The 20,952-nt window shown below is 42.6% G+C and overlaps 1 long non-coding RNA gene across 2 annotated transcripts in view; it reads left to right on the top strand.

Annotated features, from left to right (window-relative positions):
• The window catches only part of LOC112447081 (uncharacterized), a 62,193-nt gene extending 43,577 nt beyond the window's left edge, over nt 1-18,616 (top strand). Inside the window, exons 3-4 of one of the 2 annotated variants that reach the window (XR_009494903.1) lie at nt 10,387-10,567; nt 18,381-18,616. This is a non-coding gene — a long non-coding RNA (uncharacterized lncRNA). Of the gene's footprint in view, nt 1-964; nt 1,642-10,386; nt 10,568-18,380 lie in introns of those variants that run through there. The other variant, XR_009494902.1, reaches the window with a different exon arrangement.
• Nucleotides 18,617-20,952: the final 2,336 nt, after the last annotated feature.

The raw sequence follows: 20,952 nt of genomic DNA on the forward strand, positions 1-20,952 counted from the left end.
TTATTTAGATGAAAAGCAAATACTACATTTGGTCTTCTAGACACTACCAATCTCTATCACCTAACAGCCAGGCAATGTGAAACTCCAGGTAACTTACTAGATGTTTTCTACCACACAAGCTTGGTCAAATTAGTCAGCTCTGGGGACAGGGTTTTTTTTCCAACTAATTGCTCAAATCACCTATTCTTCCTTCAGTCCAAAAGCTTGTTCCCTCCTCTCCGTAAATATGAAACTGTCTCTCTGACTAGATCGCAAATCTTAAATAAGATTTCCTTTTTTCCCTCTCTCCACATCTCCGGCAAACTACTCGTTGTGTGTGTGTGTGTGCTCAGCTGCTATAGTCGTGTCTGACTCTTTGCGACCCCAAGGACTGTAGTCTGCCAGGCTCCTCTGTCCATGGGATTCTCCAGGCAAGAATACTGGAGGACGGTGCCATGCCCTCCTTCAGGGAATTTTCCCGACCCAGAGATTGAACCCACGTTTCCTGCACTGCAGGCAGATTCTTTACCCACTGAGCAACCTGGGAAACCCAAATTACTCTTAAAAGGCAATTGCAAGTTTATAGGTCTTTTCCCCTTGGTCAGTGGGCTAGCTGAGGTAAACAACCATGCATTACTCTCCTGGGAAGTCAAAGTTTGACTACTCTGCTGGATAGTGAAATCATCAAAGCTGCTCTAGTAATATCTATTGCAAGGATGGACAAAATTGGAGCTTCATTTTTGCAGTCAGGGTCTTTCAGAAATCAGGCAAAACCTGGATCATTTCTATATTTAAAATGGGGAAAAATCCAAATTCTTAGTTTGAAGCTCCCTGTGTACACAAGGCCGGGACCAAAGTTTCCCCTGAATTGGCCCTCCTCCTGATGACATCCTCTTTGGGTTTGGCTGGGATAACTCAGGTCGTTTCAGCCCTGAATACCCCACATGCCTCAGTGGTACAAGAATGTAACTCTTTCCCCTTACAGGAAAGGATAGCAGATCTGATGCCAACCAGAAGATGCATGAATGTCAGGGGAGACAATGGTAAAGTTGCGAGGTAGACTGTTTATATTTGGGGGGGCTGCGTTCCTTCCTCTCTCCTGTTTCAAAACTTCCCCCCATTCTTGGCTATTTTCCCACTTTATATTCCCACTTCTTTCCATTTATTGTGTTACTAATTATTGAGTGCAAACATTTAACATCACAATTTAGCATCAAAATAAGATTGTGTACACAGAGATGAAACAGATCAACAGGATCAAAAACATGTCAGTGTCCAAACATGCAGGATGTGTGACCGTGGCTTGAAGAACATCCTGGAGATGATTGCGGAGCCTTTTTTTAAGAAATGCTGTAACATCAACCCTCTTGATGGCATAGAAGATAACTTTGTGTGGAAAATCAGCCTCTAATGACTCTGAGTAGAAAAGTATTATAGAAAAGTCATACTCTGTACGTGAAGAAGTTTTAGGAATACCTTACCTTATTTCACTTATGACTTCCCTTTTGCATATGCACAAGAGTTTATTTGATGAAAGTTTGTATCTAAATGAGGATTCTTTTAATATGCTTAAAATAAAAATTCAAAGCCTTGATCATGATTTAATTTGCTATTTTCTTAGCAGTATGTAAAATCATGGCGCTTGTATTAGTTTGCCAAAGTGAAAATGAAAGTTGCTCAGTCATGTCCGACTCTTTGCAACCTGATGGACTGTAGTCTGCCAGGCTCCTCTGTCCATGGAATTCTCCAGGCCAGAAGACAGGAGTGGGTCGCCATCCCCTTCTCCAGGGGATCTTCCCAACCCAGAGATTGAACCCACGTTTCCCACATTGCAGGAGGATTCTTTACCACCTGTGCCACCAGAGAAGCTCTGCCAGGGCCACCGTTAACAAAGTACCACAAACTGAGCAGTTTACATAACAGCAATTTGTTTTCTCATAGTTCTGGAAACTGTCAAAGATCAAGATGTTGCTGGGGTTGATTTCTTCCGAGGCCTCTCCGCTTGGCTTGTAGATCACCATCTACTCCCTATGCTATGGTTTTCTCTCTGTCCTGTCTGTGTCCAGATCCCCTCTTTGTATAAGGACACTCATTGTATTGGATTAGAGTTCATGCTAATGACCTCTTTTTAACTTAATGACCTCCTTAAAGACCTGATTTCCAAATACAGTTTATTTTCAGGTACTGGGGGTTAAGACTTCAATAATGAATTTTAGGAGAACACAATTCAGTTCATAACACTACCTTACAATTGATGGCTTCTTAGTTCAATGAATGTTAGAGCACAAACCTCAAAGTATTGTAATGATATTAAATGAGTCCCTGGAGCATAGGAAGCTCTATGTGAGCCTTAACTGTTTATTGTTACCTACTTCACAGGGTGGTTGAGAAAGCGAAACAAAATAGCTCTTGCAAAGCGCTTAGCACCAATCCTAGCGCATAGGGAGCGCTCCATCAATGTTGACTGCTATCTCACTATTAATTTGGAGCTATTATTATTTTTAAAATTATTCTTATACCAGTAAATAAAAGTTACTGAGAAAAAATTCACCATATGCTTCAAAAATAGGAAATCTTTTTTTTTTTTAATCTTGGAACTTAATGATGACATTGAAAACCCTAGTGCACAATTAAGAAAGCAAGAGCTGGTAGCCATGACTTCAGGCGTAATGCTTACAAGATTACTTTAATGTGCAAAAGTGTTTTGTAATTACCTAATTGTCTGGCACCATCTCAAGTCCTATTTTTTAACCCCTTCATGTCAAGCCAAAGACATCTCCAGCGGGTGTGACCCACTGATACAAAATGCATTAAGCTTTTATGGCAGAGCCATGAGACCACCAACAGCATCAAGAGATTAATAATTGGAGTAAGAAAGATAAATTTCTTTTATGAATAATTCAGCCTCTCATTAGAAATTAGAAACTTGAGAGCCCCAATACTTGGGAGAGTAAACAGAAACCTGCCTTTAATGGGTTGTAATTTTAAATACAAAGAGGATGTTGCCAGTTGTCACTTAGACAAGCTATAAACATACTTCTCAATGAAAAGAAACTCCCTCAAAATGAGATCACTCAATTGAGTCAGGTTTGAGACAAATAATGAGATGAATACATTTCTGATCGAGTTTAACAACAATCTTTGTCATCCTGAACAAGGTGATTAACTTCCTTACAGATAAACTTATGAAGTTTTTCAGCCACACACATAAATTTTATATCTAAACTAGGCATTCCTCCACCAAGTCATACTTTAAGATTGCTTCTTCTATCCCAAGCCCAGAGCTTTTCACTGAATCCACGCTTATCAAAGTATCCTCCAAACCTCTAGAGCTTTCTAATATTATCAACAAGGGTACTCTGCACTAAAAATAAAACTAATGAAGGTGGTCCTAGGAAGAGTTGTGCATTTTACGTCACGCCTTAGGTGTGCAAAACTCCAACCTTGGCCATCAAATACAAAGGAATGACTCAAATGATGGAAATTTCCATTCAAGTAGGAGGGAAGGATTTTATCAAGGAAATACAGTACAAGTTTGCAGGTTTCCATCTACAAAAGAATATATAGATTTGTTGCAGAGACAAGTTGTGCTCATCAAGCCCATTTCATGTTCTTCCTGGGCACACAGTCAACCTCCTCTGCAGTAGGTAAGGCCATGTGACAGAGTCCTGGCCAATGAAATGAACGACATTTCCAGGCCTGGCCCTAAAGACACTCCCAGAGCCATCCTCCACTCTCTCATCTACCACGTGCCACCTGGTTGGTGACTCAAGCCTGGAGACCACAGCACTCAGGGTAAGTTTGAGAGAAAAGCCCTGAACATGGCAGAGCCACACTCTAGCAAGAGCCTGGATCCTTACCACCCGTATTCTACTGTGACATGAGTGAGAAATGCACATTCACTCTGTTAAGCACTGAGATTTAGCAGCGATTTCTTGCAGCAGCTGTAGCTTTATTTACCATGAATACTACATGTACGAACTTTACTGAAAGGACTATTACAAGGATCAAATTTGTGTGTTTGCTTTTTAATTTATTCAACAAGTGTTTGTCTCAAGTCCATCATGTAAGAGTTACTCTACTAGAAGCCAACTCCTGAAGCACTCTGCTGATAGAGTTTAAGACCTTGGACTTTCAAATCAAAATAGGGATTTGAATTCTGACTTCTTCACTTATCGGCTGTGTGACCTTGCTCATGTTACTTAATTTCTGTGTACTTTAGCTTTTTCACTTGCAAGATGGGGGAATGGGAATTAAAAAATCAAGGTATGTAAAATGCTTAGCTCCATATCCGGTTATATCTCAAAAAAAGTTGACATCATTGTAAAGTCTGGACAAAGCTCCACTTTTCCAAATTAAACATAACATAAATTATGGTGAATCATCAAATTTATAAGTGCATTCTACTTGCGTAACTATGAAACTCAAATCCAATTACATCTCTGAAAGAGACTGAAGAAAAGTTAAAGACAGATTCCCAGCACTTGCCCTGGTGAAGACAAAGAGGCCCACCCTCTGGCAGTGTACTTGGAAATCACAGTTTAGTCGAGGAAAAGTAAAATTGCTGGTAAGGTTACTTGCAGATCTGGAAGAAGAAGAGAGGAAGAAAATGGCAGTTACAGGAGGGCTTCCTTCCCTCGGGAACCCCCAGTGATATGTTTCCTTGGCATGCTGGGGCTTTCCCAGTAGGGTGGGCCCATTAAATAAATACATATTTATTTTTCTTTACTTTTGTAAAACCCAGTAATGCAAAGACTTATGTTTATTTAGTATTTTCCTATTTGTTTTCATAGCCAAGACATGTTTGCTGGGTTGGGCAGTTCCTTGAGAAGATCCTATTTCCCTGTCCTGCCCCAGTCAAGAGTTTTTTGGAAGAGAAAACAAAATGACATTTTAGAGGTATGATTAAATAAGCTGGTATTCAGAGATGCCATTAACTTGGAGAAGAAGAAAAAGAAAAAAAACCTACAAAGTAAAACTAAATCAAACTGAATACATTGGCATTGAAGGACCCCAAGCCTGGAAAAATCTTGTTTAAAAAGTTCATAGTATATAATTTTTTGTAGGCCCGTTGTCCTGGTTTCAATTATCGATAGTTAATGAACATTACTTTTCTGATGTGACAAAGAAAATCAAGAAAATGGGAGCTCATGCTCGAACAGGCAGTAGGTAACTTGCTTTAGGGGAGAAGCAGAGATCCAAACCAGGGTACAAATCACCCATCTTTGCCTATTCAATGCCCATGGGTTTTACCAAAAAGGAGAGTTTGGGCAAAAATTCTAGGGCAAAGATTCTAAAAATGAGAAGGCAGCAGCTCCCTAAAGAGTTATCCAGGCAAGTAGCTAAATCTATTTTCCATTACAAATTGAAGGGATCACATTGTCCCAGACTTCAAAAAAGGTCAGTGTGAACTTTAAAAACCTCCATTTTATTTGCTCAGTAGTTTGCGTAAGACAGAAGACAGAGCCATTTGTAAGAAAGGATCACAATTTTGTGACTCTAACCTTAAAGACTGGAGAAAGATAAGAGCTTCGCCTTCTTGGCACTCCCCCGATGTGATCTCAGGTGGCCAGAGCGTCCTGGGCCTTTGTTCCCCTGTGGCGCAGAGAAGGGCCTGGGAACCAGCTGCCCTCAAGGGATTAGAGCCTGCAGTTTCTGAAAAGTCTTTTGAACATTCTTAAGCAAGGTCGGAGAAGGCAATGGCACCCCACTCCAGTACTCTTGCCTGGAAAATCCCATGGACGGAGGAGCCTGGTAGGCTGCAGTCCATGGGGTTGCTAGGAGTCGGACACGACTGAGCGATTTCACTTTCACTCTTCACTTTCATGCATTGGAGAAGGAAATGGCAACCCACTCCAGTGTTCTTGCCTGGAGAATCCCAGGGACGGGGGAGCCTGGTGGGCTGCTGTCTATGGGGTCGCACAGAGTCGGACACGACTGAAGCGGCTTAGCAGCAGCAGCAAGCAAGGTGAACTAGCCAAATTTTCTTTTTAGTGGTCTTTCATTTTAAACAAGACTGTTCTCCCATCCAGGTACTAACCGGGCCTGACCTTGCTTAGCTTCCAAGATCAGACGAGATTGGGCATGTTCAGGGTGATATGGCCGTAGACAACAAGACTGTTCTGAAGAAGGAAAATCTGTCTCCTGTTGGAGTCAGAAAGTCAGCCTTAACAATGGAGTTAACTGATTACCTTCAGAAACCCACTTAGCCCAGACTGGGCTCAGGCTAATAAAGAATTTCTTCAGCAGCCCCAGCACCCCCCAGGAGAAAGGGGATGACTGTTTTCATCTAATTTTCCCCACATCTAGGTTCCATGCCTGGGCTTCCCTGGTGGTTCAGATTGTACGGAATCTGCCTGCAATGCAGGAGACCTGGGTTTGAACCCTGGGTCAGGAAGATTCCCTGGAGAAGGGAAAGCTATCCAAGCCAGTATTCTTGCCTGGAGAATTCCATGGACAGACGAGCCTGGCAGGCTATAGTTCATGGGGTCACGAAGAGTCAGACATGACTAACTAACACTCAAATTCTGTGCCTACATTATGAATCTTTGTGACTGTCTTTGAGAAGTTTAGAACTGAACAAGAGAGGGAATTCCCTGGCCATCCAGTGGTTAGGACTCCGAGCTTCCACTGCAGGGCAGCAGGAAGCACAGTTTAATCCTGCATGTTGCTCAGTGTGGCAAAAAAAAAAAAAAAAAGTTCTTAAAATGCTTTATCTTCAAACAAAATAAAACACAAAATTGAACAAGACCTCAAGAAGGTTACACAGAGATAGGAAAACCCAAAACAAATCCTTGTCAAGGGGAACCTACCAGGCCTGGAAGTAACTCCTCAACAAGACTACCTAGCCACCACATTTGACTGCTCAGAGAACCTGAACTCCAATTTAGGATTGGAATTCAGGAGTGAAAAGCTGGAGAGAGGCAGCACTGCTAGGGTATTGGTCTGTGTGTTCCATGTATGGACTCAATGTAATCTTTACAACAACTCTATGAGGCAGGACAGTCATTATCCAATTTTATAAATTAGGAAATAGGATCAGGGAGTTTGGGTCATTTCCCCAAGTTCACAGAGCTAGTAAGTGGCAGAGCTGGGATTCAAACCCAGCTCTGGATTCAAACCCAGAGTTCATTAACTTAACTACTAATTATAGTATTTCTTCTATAATCTGGAACCCTTAAGATAAGAAGGAATAACTTCTGATGTTGGAAATGCAGGCAAATAGGTATTTTTGAGCGGCACAGCCTTCTTAGCACTCTTCACCTCTCACTTCACAGGACTCCGTTGATTCATATAACGTCCCATTCATATGGGACGTTAGGTCCCAACATCTGGGATCTAATGCCTGATGATCTGAGGTGAAGATGATGTAATAATAATAGAAATAAAGTACACAATAAATGTAACGCACTTGAATCATCCCCAAAACATTTCCCTCCCTGCCTTAGTCCGTGGGAAAATTGTCTTCCATGGCACTGGTTGCTGGTGCCAAAAAGGCTGGGTACCACTGCTATAAGACCCCCCCAGTAGCTATCCCCAGGTCAGTACGGCTACAAGTAGTTTCTCCTGTGCCTCACAGGACACCATCCCTCAGACATCCTATCCTGGCAGATCAAGCACCATGGGAGGAAGCGGCTCTCAGTCCTTCCAGCCCAGTAAGAGTATTCACATTTTCCAAGATCCCTGATTACAAGCCTGAATAGAAAATTTGGTTTCTGATTCATAAGCATCCTTGCCTTTATGTTTCTACAGAAAGCACTTGTGCTAATAATATGATGCTTAATAATGAGATGTCTATCAAAGGAAGTGAAATGTCAGTGGGGAAACAATGATGTTGGACCAAGTCTAAATGTCATGCCTTTTAGAGAGTCTTCACCCAAAAGGGTCCTGCCCAAAGCACTGGTATTTATTAAAGGTGCTGCAAAGCAGAAATATTTGCTTTTCTTTCTCATCGGTGGTTCTAGGGAACTTTTCCATGTTTTAGAAAAGTCCTGGGCCTGAAAGTGCTCAAGCATCAGGCTGGCAGAGCTTGGCAGAGTAACACTGCCGCCAAGTTGAGGACAAATCTATTTGTCCCTCTGTTACCATTAAAACCTTCATCCCTACATTTAGAACCTGACACATGCCAAACTGCCCAGTTGTTCCTCACATGTCAGTAAAGTGTGCAGCTAAGCACGGGGTTTGAAATACATCATCACAACTGTCCAAACACAAACCCCAGTGTATTCAAGAGTTCCAGAGAGGATAAGGGTGTGGGACTAAAATGATGTAAATTGGCCAAGACTCAAAATACCATTTAAAATCAAGCACAGAAAAAAATAGTGCCTGTGAAAAACACTGGATTGACAAGCATAAAGGCATCAAGATTTGAGTCCCGTGTTTTCTGAGCTCTACAGAGAGCCTGCCCCCTTTTTGCTTGGTCTATGTGGCTCATTCTGAAGGGACAAAAAGAAAGTTCTGTTTTAGAAGATGCCTGGCCAAAAGTGTGCCAACAGAACAAGACCCTAGCAACATTGTGTCCGCCCAGCTCTCCACTCCATGAAAACCAATTCAACTCCAGTCAAATCAGTGGGGTTTGGAGGTCATAGGATGAAAAAGGGCTGAAAGGGGCCTCTGGTTACTACAAAAATAAATAAATATAGTCCTTTTAACTTTCAATGTAATTTTCACAGGGAACCTAAAACAAAGAAGCATTGTGCTCTATAATCTAGCCTATCTGGTAGGGCTATGTCAAGTTATGCTACAGTAACAAGCAACTCTAAAGTAGCAGTGGCATCACACAATAAAGATTTACTTCCCATCCTATCGCTTGTCCATCACAATTCAGCTGGGAGGCTCCACTCACAAATAGTCTTCAGAGACCCAGGCTGATACAATAGCCAACATCTCCAAAAAGCCAGAGGGGAAAAAAAGCCCTGGAGGGTCTCAGAGTGGCAGCTACATGATACGACCTGGAAGTAACACCGATTCAATGGCTAAAAACTCATTAGTCAGAACTACTTGCATGGTTCCACCCAAATACAAGAAGGCCAGGACGTACAGTCCTACCACTTGCCATGGATGACTATCACTGATACTCTTGATCACATCTCTAAGCATCGAAATTTAAACTCTTTGATTCAAACCTTCTATACATCATAACCTTAATACAGAAGCAGAGCTCACAGGCCCAACCTGGCTACAGGGTTGTTTCAGGCTTGAGGCTGGGAAGCCAAATTGTCTAGATTGTTCTACATAGCCTAAGACTCTTATCTTTGGTTGGCTATCCCATTCTTACTCCAGAAGATATCAGAATCCCTGACTTAGTCACGGAATAATTGATTCCCTTGCTCATTTTTTTTTTTTTTTTTAGTCCTCCAGAATGGAGAGAATTTGGAAACAAACCAAGTATTCTGGAGCCTTTCTGGCCCAGGCTCCTTTGCATTCTGGGTAGGAGAAAAACAGACCCCTGGAGCTGGGCAGGGAACCTAGGGAATAATTGTCTGACATTGGTTCTGATCCAGAATTACTGCTGGAGGTCTGTGAAGTCAGCAGTATTTGCCAGCTGCCAGGGAATTCTCCTCTCCCAGGTGTGTGTGTGTGTCTATTTTTAGAATGTATGCAGATCTCATGATCCATAAAACGTACATTCAGTTAAAAGGGACCCTGAATTCATCCTAACATTACATATTTTCTCAATCAATAGCTTCTCAAAGTGCATTCAGTGTAATTTCAAGGAGCGGTGAGGAGAGAGTGGTCTGCCAAATTTGGGGGAATGATTCAAAAGTCTTAAAGAGGTTCTTGTATAAACCCCTGCTCTCCAGAAAGGGTATTATGTGAGGGTCTTTTTTTGGCATTCTCAGACCCTTTTGGCAAAATTTCTAAGACAAAGGAAAGCCATAGACAAACATTTCGATAATTGATTCTGAAGCTAAAATTTGCTTCACTATCACACTGAGGGTGGGGTGAGGTTATAGGGTGGGGAGCATTTTAAGAACGTCAGTCTAGAGCTCTGTGTAAACAAAACCTCTGCTTCCTGGCAGGTCGGTGTAAGTGACATTTGGTCAAAGGGCATCATGAGAAGCGTTAAATCAACAATTATAGAGCTAGAAAGGAGGAGGGGGGGTGTTGTACACACACACCCTCCAGGGTTCACTGTGATAACTGAATGCCTGTCATCACTTATTCCAGGTATATCAGAGGAACCTTCCCACAGTTATAAATGGAGGGAAAAGCACATGGACATTAGGATCATGGCAACATCTCAACTCCTGATTTTCTGTCATGTTAGCATAGATGATAAACTCAATTGTCCAGCCACTTCCATCTGTGGGGTGACTGCAGATGGTGCAGAGTAGGGAATCAGAACAGCCTCTTTAAGTCCATCTTGTTCATATACCTAATCAGTGCTCCTGCTCTTCTTGGCAGGCTTTTCTGGAAGAGTTGAAGGAGGCGTTACTGAGTCATATATGCCAGTTGCACACAAATCCACCAGCTGAGGAAAACCTCCCTGTTGATCGTCTTCCCTCTGAAAGTGGCCGCAGCTCATCACATGAGCTTTGCAGAAGAAATTAGCCTGCTGTACCCGTCACCAAACAAAGGCAGAAAGGTTTGTCCCCAAAGTTCAAGGGAGCCCCTCAGCTCTGAGGCCATCTACTCCCGAGAGGCAGAACATGCTGGGTAACTATCAAATCCTCACACTGGGGAGAAATCAAAGGCAGGTGAACCACAGGGGAGCCTGTTGCTTCAGACTAGGCTGCTAGTCACTGCTCCTAAAAACTCAAACACAAGCTATTGTTGGAATTTCTGGGAACCAGAGTGACCCCACAGCCAGTAAGACCAAGGGAGTGACTTCCTGCATTACTCTGAGTCCCCAAGTGTCTTTGTAATTAGCTTATATTGGTTAGTATATGTGACTCTCCCTTTTGTTTCTCTCTTTGGAGATCTATCAGCATTATTTTTGTTGTTCAGTTGCTAAGTCATGTTCAACTATTTGCGAACTCTTGGACTGCAGCATGGAAGGCTTCCTTGTCCTTCACCATATCCCTGAGTTTGCTCAAACTCATGTCCATTGAGTGGGTGATGTCATCCAACCATCTCATCCTCTGTCTCCTTCTCCTCCTGCCTTCAATCTTTCCTAGTATCAGGGTCTTTTCCAATTAGTCTTCACATCAGGTGCCCAAATTATTGGAGCTTTAGCTTCAGCATCAGTCCTTCCAATGAATATTGAGGGTTGATTTCATTTAGGATTGATTAGTTTGATCTCCTTGCAGTCCAAGGGATTCTCAAGAGTTTTTTTCTAATGCCACAGCTCAAAAGCATCTTTTCTTCGATGCTCAGCCTTCTATTATGGTCCAACTCTCACACCCATACATGACTACTGGAAAAACCTTAGCTTAGACTATATAGACTTTTGTTGGCAAAGTGACGTTTCTGCTTTCTAATATGCTGTCTAGGTTCTTCTTTGCCTTTCTTCCAAGGAGCAAGCGTCTTTTTTCATTTCATGGCGGAAGTCACTATCCACAGTGATTTTCATGCCCAAGAAAATGAAGTCTATCACTATTTCCATTTTTCCCCCATTTGCTGTGAAGTGATGGGACTGGATGCCACGATCTTAGTTTTTTGAATGTTGAATTTTAAGCCAGCTTGTTCATTCTCCTGTTTCACCTTCATTAAGAGGCTCTTTAGTTCAGGGCTGAGAGGGAGACAAAGACAGAAGGGGCTGGTCTGCAGAACATGAAAAAAGTTCCTGCCACCATCCTGGGTGAAGCCAGACTTGGGACAAAGGTATAGTTCAAGCCCCGGATCCATGGGGCCAGCGAGCTCCAGCTCCCAGGGAAGCATCTGCCACCTGCCCAAGCAATGGGAGCAGGAGGGCCGAAGGCAGACAGAACGCAGGGAAATGAGCGGATTTCCCTGACGCAAAGAGGCCGCCCCTCTTCCAGAGGCTCCTTGGGAGCAGCTGCAGATGGAGAAGATGCTGCTGAAGGGGAAAATGTCTGGATTTCACTTTCTGTGTTCGGGGTAAACCCAAGGGCCCTTTGGAGTCAAAAAATTATTGAAGTCAAGCACTGACAGCTGAGGTGACTGCAGCCCGCCTCCGCTCAGCAGGCTGTCTTCTGGGAAGATCAGGATCACAGAGCCCATCTGCCAGTACTTACCGCTGAATGGCCACGATCAGTGCTGCGCATGCGCAGAAATGACGCAGTGCCGCGGGCCAGGAGGGTAGGTCTGGAGTCAGACTCCGGGAGAGGGCAGGGCCTGCAAGCAGCCTGCAAAGGTGACCAGGATACCAGGAGCTGATGGAGTGAACTCAGATGAAAAGAAAGTACGTAGGAGGGGTCGCAGAATGTCTCCTTGCCAGTGAAGCAGCTCCTCGAGCAAGGGCGCTGAAGGCCCTGGAGTGGGACTCGTGAATCTGCTTCTGAACAAAATCCCAAGCTGATTCCAAGGCAGGTGGTGCCCTGAGCCACATTTTGACTGATGAGACTGATGTTTTATAGGACAGACCTGTGTGTCCTGTGGACATAGGAAAATACATTTTTCAATCTTCAAATGTTTTGGTAAGCTCTTCCAGGTCACTGTATCTTCTTCTCAGGCACAATGGCAGGGAAAGAAAGAAGGGAAAGAAGGAAGAAAGAGTACCTCTGTGGGGCAGGGAGTCCTGTCCTAATGGGGTCGCGTGCCAGCCATCCGAGAGAGCGGAACTCCGTGCTTGAACTCAACCAGAGTCGACTATGGAAACTTTTGTGGGCAGAGTGTTTGCACGCCTGCCAGCTCACACACTCCCACGCAGATCTGCCCTTGGTCTTGCTGACTGTGAATCTGTGAAATGAAGATTAGTGGTACAGGGACTGATCTTCTGCCTTAGGGTCTTGTCCTTACATTATTACTAAGCCTGCCCCATGAGTTGTGATCTCTGTGTTCCTGAAACTGGGGTCTGACTAATTGTTAGGAATCCTAACATTTTTCCTTTGGAGTTTTGTTTTCATGATCATCTGAAGCAAAAGTTTTACAAGTTATAAAAATAACACTTTTCTTTTGGAGTAATGATTCTCATTTGAAAGTTTTCTTCCACAGAATCAAACTTGACTTTTTTTTAAAGTCAGTGTTTCTCCAGTGATGGTCTCCAGAAATATTAGGAGACCTTCAAATACATTCTCTGGGATCTATATGAATGGCCTTTTCTTTTTTCCATTAAAAGTGAAAACTACCATTTTTGAGAGTTGCAATGGAACAGTAGTTTTAAATATAGGATCTAGAAATGAAATTTTCCTTGGCTTATAATGACGTTAGGTGGAAAATCTCCAAGGTTGAAATACATCATGTGCCAATTCATTTGAATTCAGTTCAATTCAACAACTATTTATTAAGCTGTGGTCCTAATGCTATGGTCGGCACAAGGGAATAGAGTGCACTGAAGTTCCTGATGTACTTGGAAGAGAATTATTGTCCAAGAAGCAATGGGAACATTCTCTCTGGAGGAATCAGGAAGAGCTTCTTAGAAGGATGAATTCACCATTATGACTTGCAAAGAGGGAAAAAGAAAGGGGAAGAGAAAGAGAAAGGTAGACTGAATATGACAGATGCAAGCTGCAGCCTGAACAAAGACACAGCCTGTAACATGGTGTCATTAGTGCACAGGGTTTGAGGTCAGATAGAATGAGAAAGGAGATAAATAGGCAAGGGCACATGTGCCGTGCTGAGGAGCTTGGGCTCATTGGCAGGAGAATTTAACAACTCTTCTAGGTTTTAGTGCCTTTCCAGGATCTCTCTCTCTGTATGCCTTTATTACTCTGTTTTGTCTGGAAAGTTTGAACACGCTCAAGGGCCGTATTTTACAGGTCTCACACTCCTAGGTGTAAAGAAGTTTAAAAAAGGAGACATAGTATATATACATAGTATGTGTGTGTATATATATATATATATATATATATATATAATCTTAGCAATGGCATCAGAATTTCATTTGAAGAAAGAAATGAATGTATTTGTTGGAAAAAATACGTGGATAAAGCCTTGGGATAGATTCCAAATATCTGAGAATTTGTGACTTTAAATATCAGAAGAGGGGAAATACTTCTGCATAATTGGGGAGAGAGGAATTGGGGTTCAGGTGCAGGGCTCAGTCCAAAGAGAGCTATTGAGAAGGAAGGAAAAGGTAGAAGGATTGAAAAAAAAAAAAAAAAAAGCAATATGGGAAATAGTGGAAGAATATCTCCCAACTCAACAAATCTTGAGAAACATCTTTAAAAATCCATTAGTGCTGCATAACAGTGGTGTTTTGTGGTGGGATATTGAGGACAGGCTTGAATTTCAGGACAAACTTGAACCGGGGTGTATAATGGAAGGGGCACAGCAGAATGTGTTGTGGAGCCTGAGGTGGCCCTAAATACGTAAGCCACTGGGAGTGTGCAGCCATCTTGGAAAGGGCCCGGGTTTCCCCAGGCTATGGTTCTGAACTAGATTTGAGAGGTGAACTGGTTAATTTTATGTGTCAACTTGTCTAGGTTGTGGTGCCCCCAGTTATCTGATCAAAAATCAGTCTGGGTATCATTGTAAAGATCTTTTTAGATTTGGTTAGCATTTACAGTCAGGAGACTTTGAGTAAAGCAGATTACTGTCAGTAATATTGGTGGGCCTTATCCAATTAGTTGAGGACCTTAGGAGCAAAGATTGAAGTTTCCAAAGAAGAAGCAACTTTGCCTTAGACTGCAAGATAGAAACCTTGCTTAAGTTTCCCACCTGTTGGCCTGCTCTGCAGATTTGGACCCAAGACTGCAACATTAACTCTTACCTGAATTTCCAGCCAGCCAGCTTGCCATTTGAATTTCAAATTGACAGCCCCAAAATCACATGAGCCAATTCCCTAAAAATCTCTGACTCTTGAGAGAGAGAGAATCAATTTTATTTCTCTGAAGAACCTTAATGCAAGGGGCAAGGTGACCCAAAATGATATGCACGTGACATAGCTCTACAGAGGGCAAGAGTACATATTTCCAGGTCCTGGGCAGGAGCAAGCCTTGGTAGAACAGAAAGGTAGATGAACTCTAGATAGTCAAAGACATCCATGATTATCTGCGTCAGCTCTGGACTTCTAAATATGGGAGAAAAACAGACCTCTACCTTGTTTATTCTAATCTGGCCAAGTTTCCTGCCACTTGCTGATGACTGCACCTCTGCCTGAGACTGCCACAACCTCAGCCACTATAGAGTGATGGGCCTGAAGACCTGACTGAATTCCTCAGTAGGCTTTTTCCAAATAGCAAATTCGCTGAGCTTAAATGATCACATCTACTTGTCACCACCTTGAATACTGGAGAGGTAAATTTCTGTGGGTTAGGATTGAGAGTTTCATGGAGAAGTGCTAAGGAGATCATCACGAGACGGGAACAGAAGGGGTTAGAGGGTATTTTACACTATAAATGATGGTTTAAAAAATAAAAGCATAGCTTAAAAAAAAAGGAAATTCACTCAAAATAGTATGTGCTGTGCTTAGTTGCTCAGTCATGTCTGACTCTTCGTGACACCATAGACTGTAGCCCACCAGGCTCCTCTGTCCTTGGGGATTCTCCAGGCAAGAATACTGGAGTGGGTTGCCATGTCCTCCTCCAGGGGATCTTCACAACCCAGGGATTGAACTCAGGTTTCCCACATTGCAGGTGGATTCTTTACCAGATGAGCTACCAGGGAAGCCCTTGAAATAGTATACCTGGATCTATAGTCCAGAAGGTGTTTGGTTTAAACAAAACAGAAATGAGTACTCAGGGGTGTGGCCATCATCCTGTTTATAAATAAAGACATCTTCTATTTGTCTCCTCCTATAATTTCAGTTCATTTTTTCTCCTTATTCATGCATTCATTCATTCAATAAACATTTATTAAGTGAATAGGGGCTAGGAGCTCAAGGATGAGTAACACAATTCTTGCACTTCAAGAACCCAAAATTTAGTAGGCAGGATAGTGAGCAGATAAATAACCAGATCTGTAAGTGATATTGTTGTTGTTGTTCAGTTGCTAAGTCATGTCTGACTCTTCATGACCCCATGAACTGTAGTCCTCCAGGTTCCTCTGTGCATGGGATTTCCCAGGCAAGAAGACTGGGTTGGGTTGCCATTTCCTTCTCTAGGGTATCTTCCCAACCCAGGGATTGGACTCCACATCTCCTGTATTGGTGGGCAGATTCTTTACTGCTGAGTTACCAGGGAAGCCCTGTAAGTGATATAGAAGAGATAAAAATAAGTCTTGAACCACAGGGAATGCCCAGAGAATTAAGAATGACTCCATAATGAAGGAGACATTTGAGCTGGGCTTTGAAGTTTAAATAGGAGCCTTGCAGTGAGAGAAGGAGGGGGACCATTTCCATCTCCTGCATCTGCATGTCTAGAAATGCAAATATTAAAGGAGATTTGGCCCATTCCAATGTCAAAGGTGGCTTCTCTGAGGAAGTTTCCCTTGCAGTGAGATCTGGGTGAATAAGAGTTGATGAGGAATGAAGAGAATTCAAAGGAACCCAAAGATGCAGAGGCCTTGTGGAAGGTGAAGAATGACAGGTAAAGAGGGGCAGAAATGGAACTCAGATCATAAGGTGGAGACTGGTATGAAATGAGGCTGGGGACATTTTTAGGGAGTCAGGATGATACGGGGATAGACAATGTTAAAGAGGCTTTTCTTTTCTCTTTTTCATAAAAGAAGTGAGAAGTGATTGAAATATTTTCTGTAATGGACCATGTGATCATCTTAGCTACTAACAATCTGAAACTCTCAGACTAAATATATTAAGCTTTTCCCAGGAGCCCTGAGATTCTCAGTTCCCACTGCCAGCATTCTAAAGCCAAGCTATAGGCTTACTGGCTGGACTCACCATCAGTATCAGAATATTATGCCATCTCCAGTAGCCACATAATTCTTCTCCATCAAGACTGGCACACTGGCAAACTTTAATAACTGCCAGGTCTAATTCTGAACAGACATTGCCCTTTAGACTTGCAAAGGGAGCCCTTTCCCCTCCAGAGGCTGCCCTGTCAGTCTCAGAATGACATCCTATAAAACCAAGTATTAGACAAAGCACCAGATGCTTTGTCTAATAGATGCAAAAGATGCAATAGTAGGAGGCAATCATATCTACACATAATACAATCTCTGAGAAACAGGGTCTGGAGCCCAGCAGATACTGCTGCACTGATGGCTGCATTTTATTCTTACCCTATTGAACATGTCATTTCCCACAGTTAGGATGTCAGTCTGTGACCTGAATTTCCAAGCAAGTTGCTTGTACCCTCAGCCATTAGCTTGAAGCAAGGTGAGAATTTTAGCATGCAAAGCAGGGCTTATATATTCAGTGTCGTAGGTAAGGAAGATGCCTTGGATTTTGGCCTGGTCGAGGAGTTGCCTTTATTTTTCATTAATATCATCTTCCTTATAAGAACATGTTGACACAAACACACACACTACACACACTGGACACACAAAGAAAATTCTTGAAGGCTTCCCAGTGAGGATCTCTTAAGAAGTAAAGCCCTCAGAGGCACATTTTATCTAAAAAGGCAAAAAGCTGAGCTGGAGGATTAGAGAGAAGAAGGCTACGGCTAAGGACAGCTATAGCAGACACGCCATGATTCTTCGGGAACCTCAGATTTTCCTCGAGGGAAAGAAGGACTCAAGGTCAAATGGAAAAGCATGAGAAAAAATGAAATTATGGCTCTGTCTTAAATTGCAAGCAGCTCTTTTAGAAATGCTTTTCTGTACTGTTGGTAAAAGGTAGGGGCAACTAGTTTCTTTTCCAGAAACCTGCCTAGAATATGGAAGTGAATTTTGAAAGCAAACAAAATCCGTTTTATCTTCAAACTTCAAAAGGCTTGAAGTTCTATATTCCTGGCTGTCTTCATATTCAAACTACTTACCTGGCCTTTGCTTTGCCCTGTGGCAAACAAGCTTCTTGAACACCAAGGCTAGTTTGTGACATTAAGAAGTGAGCATGTAAACAGCTTAAATGCAGCAAGTGGGTCAGTCTTTGTAAAAGAACTCAGTCTTGTCATCCAACCAAAAGACAAGCAGAATTTTCTGACAACATTGAGAAATGGTGAATATATGATTTCCTGCCTCTACCACCCACCCCAATCAGAAGACCCACTTTCTCTTCACCTTCCCCATTCTAAGCATTCTTGTTCTTTCTCATTCTCCTTACTCTTAGCAAACATTTCCCTAGATGCTTTTGCCCAGTGATAGCATTTTGGGATTAAGAATATACCCTCTCAAAGCAGCAGGGGGAACATGGCTTGTTTGCAGGTACAAGTTCTGGCATTTTAGTTATGCTTCTGTTGAGCACCAGCTGTATGCATATAGAGCTGTCTTTTTTTGTTATCGCTGGTAGGGCCCCATGATAGGCATCTGATTTCCCTTCTTGCATCTTTTCTTCACAGAATGAGTCCTTCCTATCCCAGAGCAATTGTGCTTAGTCTGTATGGCTTGGGTGGAGTTTCCTTCCACCTCCCATCCCACAAGAAAAGTCACGTGGCCTGGCCTTCATCAGTTCCAGCAGGTATTCCAAGATTCTTTGCAGTGATTGGCTCAGAGATATGTAGCAATTGTTGACATTTGGAGTTTCTTGACTCTCTTTGATTGCAACTTTCTGTGCCCTGTTGCAATAAAATTCAGTTAATACAGTAATTAGTATTCTGTTTTGTTCACAAACAGCATTGAGGTTGAAAATGGATGTGCATAAACAAATATTTCCTCATTTTCAATGACTGATGCAGGAAGATCTTTGCTTATAAATGGAAGCTTGACTCAGGTGAGGCCTCCTGGAATGCCACAGGGTTTTAAAAGACAAGTCCAATCAATATAGGTTTACAAAAATAAACTCTATTCTCCCATCCAAAGTACACCTTGTGTGCTAAGTCGCTTCGGTCGTGTCTAACTCTTTGAGACTCTATGGACTATAGCCTGCCAGGCTCCTCTGTCTATGGGGATTCTCAAGGTAAGAATACTGGAATGGGTTGCCATGCCCTCCTCCAGGGGATCTTCCTGACCCAGGGATCGAACCTGCATCTCTTACGTCTGCTGCATTGGCAGGCGGGTTCTTCACCACTAGCACCACCCGGGAAGCCCCAAGTACACGTTGTTTGACCTAGTGAAATTTGCACACACGCTATTTGTTTGTGGGGTTTTTTTGCTTGCTTTTCTCAAAAAAACTTTTGCCACTAACAAAACAACCTTTAAAATATCCCTCTCTTTGGGTTATAGATGCAATCCCCCTTCCATACAGTTTGGATTATGGAAGACTATTTAAGGATCCATGGTTTATTAGCAAATCCGCAATGCCAGCATAAAAGCAACATTTGTGATTTTTCTCTCCACTTTCAATTTAAAGGGAAAATTGCAATAGTATACTTATTTTCGATAGTCCTTTCACATTCATTGCTCAGGGGATATGATGACGTTAATAATTTGGGGGGAAATGTCTCAGAAATTAGCAAAGTGGTCATAGGTTAAAATGACTGGGCATGGTTGCTGTGCCATTTTTGATGTGCAGCAAAATAGGCTTTATTTATTTATTTATTGGCTGTGCTGGGTCTCTGCTGCCACATGAGCTTTTCTCTGGTTGTGGAAAGAAGGAGCCACTCTCTCTAGTTGCTGTGTGTGGGCTTCACACAGTGGTGGCCTCTCTCTACAAGGGCTCCAAGGCACGCAGGCTTCAGCAGTTGCAATGCACAGGCTCAGTAGTTGTGATTCCCAGGTTCTAGAGCACAGCTTCAGTAGTTATGGAGTAGGCACCCAGGTGCTTGGTGGCATATGGGACCTTTCTGGAACAGCGATTGAACCCATGTCGCTCACATTGGCAGGCAGATTCTTTACCACTGAGCCATCACAGAAGCCCAAGGTACTGTTTTTGTTTAAGAGGAAAGCTTTGTTCTAATTCATGCAATTAACTGAAAAAAAAAAAAAAGTCAAAAGTGAAAAAAAAGTGAAGAGTCATATGTAAATAGTGGTTTGCCCTCTGGGAAACTTGGGATCAGAAGATTTTAAAACTACTTAACAGACTTGGAGCAGTATTGGTGTCCTAAGTTTGGTTTCCATTTCCTGGATAGACACTTAGTGTGGTGAAAAAAAAAGGGAAGAAACTTTTGCTGATGCCCCTGTGTGCAGACAACTGAAGAAGCAGAGAGTTTGCATTGGGTAGATGCTACCTACTTGACTGCTAAACCCCATTCCAGCTCTGAGAGTCTGGCTATGAGGCTATGAATTTTCTTTTTACATATGTGGCAAGCAATCTTGATTATAATTTGACTTCTCACACAGCTTGCCTTTAGGGAAAAGCTGTGCTGGCCAGAGGACATGAGTATCTCATTTTCTTTGCAGCTAGTATATTACATTCTTGTTAAGAGTACAAGCCCAGGAGTTGCAGACACCTGGATCCCCATTCTGCCTCTGCTTTTTCACCAGCTATGTGATTCTAAGCAGTGTCTACACTTCTGAGCCTCTGTTTTGTCAGTCTATAAAATGAGGACAGTAATGAATGTCTTCCTCACTCAGGTGTGATATGAGTAAGTGACATAATGCAGGTAAAGTGTTTAGAACATACCTTGGAACATGATTCATTTACTCTTGCTATACTTCTATCATAAACAAATCAGAAGGCATTCTGATTTAAATATTTCTTTTAAAAGATATTTTTAAAGAAAAATCTCAAACACAGAAGCTGCTGCTGCTAAGTCGCTTCAGTCGTGTCCGACTCTGTGTGACCCCAGAGATGACAGCCCACCAGGCTCCCCCGTCCCTGGGATTCTCCAGGCAAGAACACTGGAGTGGGTTGCCATTTCCTTCTCCAATGCATGAAAATGAAAAGTGAAAGTGAAGTCGCTCAGTCATGTCTGACTCCTAGCGACCCCGTGGACTGCAGCCCACCAGGCTCCTCTGTCCATGGGGTTTTCCAGGCAAGAGTACTGGAGTGGGGTGCCATTGCCTTCTCCAAACACAGAAACAGAGGATTGT

Source organism: Bos taurus, chromosome 6, assembly GCF_002263795.3.
Source record: "Bos taurus isolate L1 Dominette 01449 registration number 42190680 breed Hereford chromosome 6, ARS-UCD2.0, whole genome shotgun sequence".
NCBI lineage: Eukaryota > Metazoa > Chordata > Mammalia > Artiodactyla > Bovidae > Bos > Bos taurus.